Source organism: Salvelinus sp. IW2-2015, unplaced genomic scaffold (genome assembly GCF_002910315.2).
Source record: "Salvelinus sp. IW2-2015 unplaced genomic scaffold, ASM291031v2 Un_scaffold5862, whole genome shotgun sequence".
Classification (NCBI taxonomy): Eukaryota; Metazoa; Chordata; class Actinopteri; order Salmoniformes; family Salmonidae; genus Salvelinus; species Salvelinus sp. IW2-2015.
Window position 1 is genome coordinate 1 of NW_019947127.1, and position 9381 is coordinate 9381.

The following is a 9381-nucleotide window of genomic DNA, read 5'->3' on the forward strand; positions in this document are numbered from 1 at the left end:
TAACAGAGCCCCACAGTAGAGGTGTAGACATAATAAATGTAGTAACAGAGCCCCACAGTAGAGGTGTAGACATAATAAATGTAGTAACAGAGCCCTACAGTAGAGATGTAGACATAATACATTTAGATGGCTGAGCGGTGGCTTCAACAGCGCCCCGTCAGTCATCCAGGGTTTATCTACATCATTGGTCTTCACCTGTGTACAGCTTCATTATCAGACTATAGAGTACAACAGTATGGGTCATAATACCCCTAAAACCTAGCGGTAAAAACAGGAAATGGTTCCAATTGTTTTTTTTACACTAATCATTTCTTCACCTGAGACTACTTCATACCAGGTCTGTGTTTCATGTAGTCTTACCCTGGCGTGACGTTTTGATAACCATGGAAATCTCTCTTGGACAAGGGAACTTTTATCAATATATTCACCTGTAATTACCTCCCCAAAAATGAAACGCTAATTAGCCGCTAATGTGGCTATCGTACAGAACTACACATCCTGTCGCAAGCTTCGACGTCACCCCTCAAGACACATTTCTCCACGCAAACTCTCATCAACAAGTATCAAGTTACCCTAGCAAGTAGATATTATAGCCTTTTTTTTGTTTTTTCGTGTAAGTAATTGATATTGTGTATTTCTCATGTGTATTCTTGTTTATTATTTTACAAATTACCTAGTTAGCTACCTTAGTATTTTCACAGTACTATAATTTTTTTAATTACCCTCTAGCCTTTGTATTGAACTAGCTAACATTAGGTCTCTCCGTCGATCAGAAGCAAGCATGTTTCTGTGCTATGTACCGGATTTAAACCACTACTCCGATAAGTACACATTTGTATTTTATAATTTGTGTAACTTTTTAATGTGGTGACATGCTAGCTACCATTTGCCCAACAAGGAAGGGATATTTTGCTAGCTAGTTAATGCTAACTCACCGTTCGTGTAGTCAGACTTGCTAACTAACGTTAGCCCACCAGGGAAGGGATATTTAGCTAACTAGTTGATGCTAACTCACCGTTCGTATAGTCAGACTTGCTAGCTAACGTTAGGCCGGCACCATGGCAAGGATAGTTGGTTAGCTAGCACGTCACCGCTTAGAAAAGTCTGACTGCACGGAACGGTAAGCTAATGTTAAATAACTAGCTAGCTAAATATTGCCTGATGGGCTAACTAGTTAGGTACCTTGGTTTGTTAGTTAGCTACATTAGATAAAGTTGGCTAGCTAGACTCATCGCAATGTTTCACCTCTTCAGGGCAAATAGTACCCTAGACTGTACAAGATGTGTTTGTATTTACTTAAAACAATGTGTTTTCTGTCCAGATAAAGATGGTGATACAGGATTGAAAAAGAGCTTAATCGACATTTTGACTTGTTTAGACATGAGGCGGGAACATCAGGCTCACCCCACGAGAAGCAGGGCATGAATGTAAATATTGTGAGTTAATCATTCCACTTAAACTCTCTGGCTAGTTAGCTGACAAACAAGCATACTGTGCAGATATATCTACATATTCACCTGGCTAATTGATAGTTTTTTGGGCGGGACTGACATGATGCTGTGCTGTTGCATTATCTAAATTACCTGGTACAACAGCAAAACGAACTAAACGGAAACATCTGCTAATTACTTTAACTATTGCAAATGCTCAGGCAGCTGCCATTTCCTGTTAGGAAAGATAAAATGGCCCTGTATTTACCAGAAAAGGAAGCTCCACACAGCCAACGGGGTAAGAAATAATTGAAACATCACAGATATAAATTCCCACTGTGTCCATGATAAAATGCAGTTATCATACTACTGAATGAAACTGTGAAGAGATGCACTCAGACCAGTCTTTGTGACTGAACTCAGACCAGTCTTTGTGACTGAACTCAGACCAGTCTTTGTGACTGAACTCAGACCAGTCTTTGTGACTGAACTCATGACACTCAGACCAGTCTTTGATTTGAACTCAGGACCGTCTTTGTGATTGAACTCAGACCAGTCTTTGTAGTCCTGAAACTTACTTTAACGACATTACTTTAGTTGGCTGCTTGTATGTAATAATACATTATTCTGGGAGTCTAGGTGTGTAATATAACTTATTCTGGGAGTCTAGTGTGTGTTAATATAACTTATTCTGGGGTCTAGTGTGTGTTGTAATATAACTTATTCGGAGTCTAGTGGGTGTGTTGTAATATACTTATTTTCTAGGAGTCTAGTGTGTGTGTAATATAACTTATTCTGGGAGTCTAGTGTGTGTGTAATATAACTTATTCTGGGAGCTAGTGTGTGTAATATAACTTATTCTGGAGGTCTATGTGTTATGTGTGTAATATTTAACTTATTCTGGGAGTCTAGTGTGTGTAATATAACTTATTCTGGGAGTCTAGTGTGTGTAATATAACTTATTCTGGGAGTCTAGTGTGGTGTAATATAAACTTATTCTGGGAGTCTAGTGTGTGTGTAATATAACTTATTCTGGGAGTCTAGTGTGTGTGTAAATAACTTATTCTGGGAGTCTAGTGTGTGTGTAATAAACTTATCTGGGGTCTAGTGGTGTGTAATATAACTTATTCTGGGAGTCTGAGCTGATGTGTGTGTAATATAACTTATTCTGGGAGTCTAGTGTGTGTAATATAACTTATTCTGGGAGTCTAGTGTGTGTAAATAACTTATTCTGGGAGTCTAGTGTTGTGTAATATAACTTTTTCTGGGAGTCTAGTGTGGTGTAATATAACTTATTCTGGGAGTTAGTGGTGTGTAATATAACTTATTCTGGGAGTCTATGTGTGTGTAATATAACTTATTCTGGGAGTCTAGTGTGTGTGATGTAATATAACTTATTCGTGAGTCTAGTGTATGTGTATGAACTATGGGAATATTTTTGGACCATCGTCTTCCCTGAAAGCAGGTACTGAAAGGAGGACGAGGCCCGTGACGAGAATGATGATCCAGTGCCAGGTTTAAACTATTTACAATATATTTACAGTTCACTGTTGTAAAATCTATCTACAAGATATTTACTGATGTTCAATGTTGTAAAAAACTATTTATAAGATATTTACAGTTCACTGTTGCAGTGCCGACTTTGGGAGCATGTGGTCCTTGAAACACTCCTCTAGTCCAGCAATAGGAGTCTGCCAGAGGTCATCACGCTGGATGGTGATGAAGGCTTGGTGGTCCACGACAACGAAGAAGCAAGTTTCCCTTCCAGTGATGTGGAGCTGACCTTGGACCTGTGCCAGTAAGGACTGTCTTCACAGAAGCATCAAGACCCTCCCTCCACTTGGATATAGAAATCCTTCGACTTCACTCCCTCTTCAGTGGTCAGGTCCCTTTAGGCACCATAGGAACACTTGACCTCCACCACCGCTGTGTTGCCCAGGATCCCGACCGTCCGGCGAGGCACCCAGGATCCAGACCATCCGGGGAGGCACCCAGGATCCCAGACCATCCGGCGAGGCACCCAGGATCCCAGACCATCCGGTGACCCTGTGACCTCAAAGCCCTGACTCCTGCACATCCATCCTTGTAGCCATTTTGAATGCCTTGACATCATCCTCTTCATTATCTGAGACCCACTTTACAGACAACAGCTCATCCAACGACTGATCTGAGGACTTTTTTTTTGCAGCGACGGAGTAACGCTCCTGGTCCTAACCACTGCTCCATAATGACTGTCTGTCATCCTCCTCTCCTCATGGTGTGCCAGTTGAGGTTGGTCTGTTTTCCAACTGTTGCCTGTCGTATCCTCCTGCTGCTCCACCGACAGCGCCATGCCCAGGTGCCCTTGTTTCTTTAAACAGTGTCCAGTACAGACAGGCTGAAAGGGAGGGTAGCAGGTGTTCTGGCTCAGGTCAAGGAGTCATGCCGTTCTACTGAACCTGCCCCAGAGATGGTTCCTTACCCACTGATGATCCTCCTCTGTGGCGCTCGGGACAGAGGGGGGAGGAAGTCAGCCAGGTACAGGTCCTCCACTGTGGGCTCTCGGGACAGAGGGTGGAGGAAGCCAACCAAGTCGTCAGCCAGGTACAGGTCCTCCTCTGACTGCACCTGGTTGGTTGGCTTCCTCCACTCTCATTCCACATCGGTACAGACGATATTGGGAACCCCAACATGGTTCCACTGAAGATCTCCATGGAGGCATTCTGATGTGGTAGAGAATCCCCTGGTCACCTATAGAGACCTGCAACAGGAAGTGTCACCTATAGAGACCTGCCAACAGAAGTGGTCACCTATAGAGACCTGCCAACAGGAAGTGGTCACCTATAGAGACCTGCCAACAGGAAGTGGTCACCTATAGAGACCTGCCAACAGGAAGTGGTCACCTATAGAGACCGCCAACAGGAAGTGGTACCTATAGAGACCTGCCAACAGGAAGGATGTTAAGAGCCACATCCCTTTCAGTGCCTGACTCTGAACCTTGGAATGGATTTGTTGTAAGAAAAGTGCACGTAAGTCAGGATTGATTTGATTGGGGCAAAGGGGGGATGTGACATATTTACCTTGATTTGATGGAAAGGGGGGATATGACAGATTTTTACCTTGATTTGATGGGGGAAAGGGGGATATGACAGATTTACCTTGATTTGATGGGGGAAAGGGTGGATATGACAGATTTACCTTGATATGATTTGGAAAGGGGGGATATGACAGATTTTTACCTTGTCAGCTCGGGGATTCGATCCAGCAACCGTCCGGTGACTGTCCCAACGCTCTAACCACTAGAATACCTGCCGATTGATGACATCACAGCTGTAGAATATATAATAAGCTGTCATTTTCACATGAGGACAAGTGCAGTTTTTTCCATAAACTTTTTAATTAATAACTTGGGATTTTACCACTTGACATATCAACCATATAGTGGGAAGGAGCCTATAGATCCAGACTGTGTGAGGGCATGTACCACTCAGAATAAATAAATACTGTACCTTTTAAAGATTTGTCTTCTGTCATGAAAACTATACTGAACAGAATATATGTAAAGTGTTTTGTCCAATGTTTCAGAAATATTCAATAGCACAAAAAAAGTGTTTGTTTCTCAAATTTTGTGCACAAATTTTGTTTACATCACCTGTTAGTGAGTATTTCTCCTTAGTCAAGATAATCCATTCATCTGACAGGTGTGGCATATCAAGAAGCTTGGTTAAAAAGCATGATCATTACACAGGTGCACCTTGTGCTGGGAACAATATAAGGTCACTCTAAAATGTGCAACACAATGCCACTGATGTCTCAAGTTTGATGGGAGCGGGCAATTGGCACGTTGACTGCAGGAATGTCCACCAGAGCTGTTGCATGAGATTTGAATGTTTCAATTCTCTACCATAAGCCGCCTCCAACGTTGTTTTAGGTTATTTGGCGATACCTCCAACCGGACTGAAACCACAGACCACGTGTAACCATGCCAGCCCAGGACCACATCCGGCCTCTTCACCTGTAGGATTGCTTGAGACCAGCCAACCGAACAGCTGATGAAACTAATTCTGATTGGTGAGCCTGGCTCCCAGTGGGTGGGCCTGTGCCCTCCCAGGCTCACCCATGGCTGCTCTCCTGCCCAGTCATGGGAAATCCATAGATTAGGGCCTAATACAGTTTTTTAAATTTACTGATTTCCTTACATGAACTGTAGCTCAGTAAAATCTGGAAATGTTGCATGTTGTGGTTTATATTTTGGTTCAGTATACAATGTCAGTCGTTTTTTTAATTAAAATTCATTCTCATCAATGACAACATTCTAGAACTGAGTTATCACTCATCTAAGTCTTGTATCCGGGGTAACCTGGTAATGATTATTTAATTGATTAAGTGTCTCCTTCCTTGTAGAATGTTGACCGCTGTATAGAACCATTGTGTTGCTAAGATGCTCAAAACATAACTAATAGCTACAGTCACCTACACAGGATAAACTGTTATCCTCATGCTGGCCCTGATTAAACCTGTTACCCCTCACTATAGCTGCACTTCTCCACATGGCCAGACTTCTGGTGGTCTTCCCACATGCCAGACTGATAGTGGTCGTCTCCACATGGCCAGACTTCTAGTGGTCTTCTCCACATGGCCAGACTTCTAGTGGTCTTCTCCACATGGCAGACTGATAGTGCTCTTCTCTACATGGCCAGACTGATAGTTTGTCTTCTCCACATGGCCAGACTGATAGTGCTCTTCTCTACATGGCCAGACTGATAGTTGTCTTCTCCACATGGCCAGACTTCTAGTGGTCTTCTCCACATGGCCAGACTTCTAGTGGGTCTTCTCCACATGGCCAGACTGATAGTGGTCTTCTCTACATGGCCAGACTGATAGTGGTCCTCTCCACATGGCCAGACTTCTAGTGGTCTTCTCCACATGGCCAGACTTCTAGTGGTCTTCCACACTGGCCAGACTTCTAGTGGTCTTCTCCACATGGCCAGGACTTCTAGTGGTCTTCTCCACATGGCCAGACTTCTAGTGGTCTACAGTCACCTACACAGGATAAACTGTATCCCTCATGCTGGCCCTGATTAAACCTGTTACCCCTCACTATAGCTGCACTTCTCCACATGGCCAGACTTCTGGTGGTCTTCTCCACATGGCCAGACTGATAGTGGTCTTCTCCACATGGCCAGACTTCTAGTGGTCTTCTCCACATGGCCAGACTTCTAGTGGTCTTTCCACATGGCCAGACTGATAGTGCTCTTCTCTACATGGCCAGACTGATAGTTGTCTTTCTCCACATGGCCAGACTCTAGTGGTCTTCTCCACATGGCCAGACTTCTAGTGGTCTTCTCCACACTGGCCAGACTGATAGTGGTCTTCTCCACATGACCAGACTGATAGTGGTCTTCTCTACATGGCCAGACTGATAGTGGTCCTCTCCACATGGCCAGACTTCTAGTGGTCTTCTCCACATGGCCAGACTTCTAGTGGTCTTCTCCACATGCCAGACTTCTAGTGGTCTTCTCCACATGGCCAGACTTCTAGTGGTCTTCTCCACATGGCCAGACTTCTAGTGGTCTTCTCCACATGGACGACTTCTAGTGGTCTTCTCCACATGGCAGACTTCTAGTGGTCTTCTCCACATGGCCAGACTTCTAGTGGTTCTCCACATGGCAGACTTCTAGTGGTCTTTCCACATGACAGACTTCTAGTGGTCTTCTCCACATGGCAGACTTCTATGGTCTTCTCCACATGGCCAGACTTTAGTGGTCTTCTCCACATGGCCAGACTTCTAGTGGTCTTCTCCACATGGCCAGACTGATAGTGGTCTTCTCCACATGACCAGACTGATAGTGGTCTTCTCTAACATGGCCAGACTGATAGTGGTCCTCTCCACATGGCCAGACTTCTAGTGGTCTTCTCCACATGGCCAGACTTCTAGTGGTCTTCTCCACATGGCCAGACTTCTAGTGGTCTTCTCCACATGGCCAGACTTCTAGTGGTCTTCTCCACATGGCCAGACTTCTAGTGGTCTTCTCCACATGGCCAGACTTCTAGTGGTCTTCTCCACATGGACAGACTTCTAGTGGTCTTCTCCCATGGACAGACTTCTAGTGTCTTCTCCACATGGCCAGACTGATAGTGGTCTTCTCTACATGGCCAGACTTCTAGTGGTCTTTTCCACATGGCCAGACTTCTAGTGGTCTTCTCCACATGGCCAGACTGATAGTGGTCTTCTCTACATGGCCAGACTGATAGTTGTTCTTCTCCACATGGCCAGACTTCTAGTGGTCTTCTCCAATGGCCAGACTGATAGTGGTCTTCTCCACATGACCAGACTGATAGTGGTCTTCTCTACATGGCCAGACTGATAGTGGTCTCTCCACATGGCCAGACTGATAGTGGTCTTCTCCACATGGCCAGACTTCTAGTGGTCTTCTCCACATGGCCAGACTTCTAGTGGTCTTCTCCACATGGCCAGACTGATAGTGGTCTTCTCTACATGGCCAGACTTCTAGTGGTCTTCTCCACATGGCCAGACTTCTTAGTGGTCTTCTCCACATGGCCAGACTTCTAGTGGTCTCCACATGGACAGACTGATAGTGGTCTTCTCCAATGGCCAACTTCTAGTGGTCTTCTCCACATGGCCAGACTGATAGTGGTCTTCTCCACATGGCAGACTTCTAGTGGTCTTCTCCACATGGCCAGACTGATAGTGGTCTTCTCCACATGCCAGACTGATAGTGGGTCTTCTCCACATGGCCAGACTGATAGTGGTCTTCTCCACATGGCCAGACTGATAGTGGTCTTCTCCACATGGCCAGACTGATAGTGGTCTTCCTTGCTCATCCTTGAAACCCCATGAGGTCTGAAGTAGACGCCAGGGTCGACATACTGTACAAACAGTTATCGAGGCTAAGTAATACAGCATTATGGATCTCTGCTCTGCTAACTAGCTAGCTAAAGTCTATAACATTTAGACTATGGAACGGATGCATTAATTTACCATTTCACACAGTTAAAATGCTAACTAGCTAGCTAAAGTCTATAACACTTAGACTATGGAATGGATGCATTAATTTACCATTTCACACAGTTAAAATGCTAACTAGCTAGCTAAAGTCTATAACACTTAGACTATTGGAATGGATGCATTAATTTACCCTTTCACACAGTTAAAATGCTAACTAGCTAGCTAAAGTTTCAAACACTTAGACTATGGAATGGATGCATTAATTTACCTTTTCATACAGTTAAAATGCTAACTAGCTAGCTAAAGTCTATAACACTTAGACTATGGAACGGATGCATTAATTTACCCTTTCACACAGTTAAAATGCTAACTAGCTAAAGTGTAGTCTTAGATTGAACAGTAGTAGACCAGCCAACCTGGAATTGAATTTTATTTTAATTGTTTTGCTTGGTACAGGCTGTCATCCATCCTAGAACAAACAATCATTTTAGATACACAAAGTTAGGTCGGATAACACGTTACATTTTGATTTTTAAGGCCATTTTAAATGGGTCAATCTGGTGAAAATGGTAATAATGGAAATGGTAATAGATTTAGGTCAAATATCCTGAAATTCTCAACTAAACCTGAGTGGATAATAAAACACTTAGACTACGGAATGGATGCATTCATTTACTTTTCATTCTAGTTATTATGCTTTAAAACATGGAAATATACAGAACATATGAACATTGATGTTTTCAGTTATAGTTTGTGCACCACTAAGGACCCTTCTCAGATGACGTTGACCGCCCTGAGAGAACTGTGGGAGACCCCACTGAACCAGAAGAACTTTAAATAGTTCCCGTTTATCTCGGATCTGTTCAAAGTGAATTTGGTCGCGAATCTGTGACACTCTCTGAATTTGGCTGCTCTGTACATTCTACCGCCTGTTTAAAATGACGTTAAAGTTTCAATATCTTCTGTATCAGCAAGTACGACTTCTTACGAGGTCAAGATGCA

At 43.7% G+C, this 9381-nt stretch overlaps 2 long non-coding RNA genes across 2 annotated transcripts in view; both read left to right on the plus strand.

The window, feature by feature from the left end:
• The first annotated feature begins 322 nt into the window (after nucleotides 1–322).
• Nucleotides 323–3443, plus strand: LOC112078554 (uncharacterized). The gene is made up of 3 exons (XR_011478739.1): nucleotides 323–1436; nucleotides 3052–3358; nucleotides 3418–3443. It is a non-coding gene; the product is annotated as an uncharacterized lncRNA (long non-coding RNA).
• A 368-nt stretch (nucleotides 3444–3811) lies between these two features.
• The window catches only part of LOC139026799 (uncharacterized), a 6985-nt gene continuing 1415 nt past the window's right edge, over nucleotides 3812–9381 (plus strand). Inside the window, exon 1 of the long non-coding RNA XR_011478738.1 lies at nucleotides 3812–4013. This is a non-coding gene — a long non-coding RNA (uncharacterized lncRNA). The remainder of the gene's footprint in view (nucleotides 4014–9381) is intronic.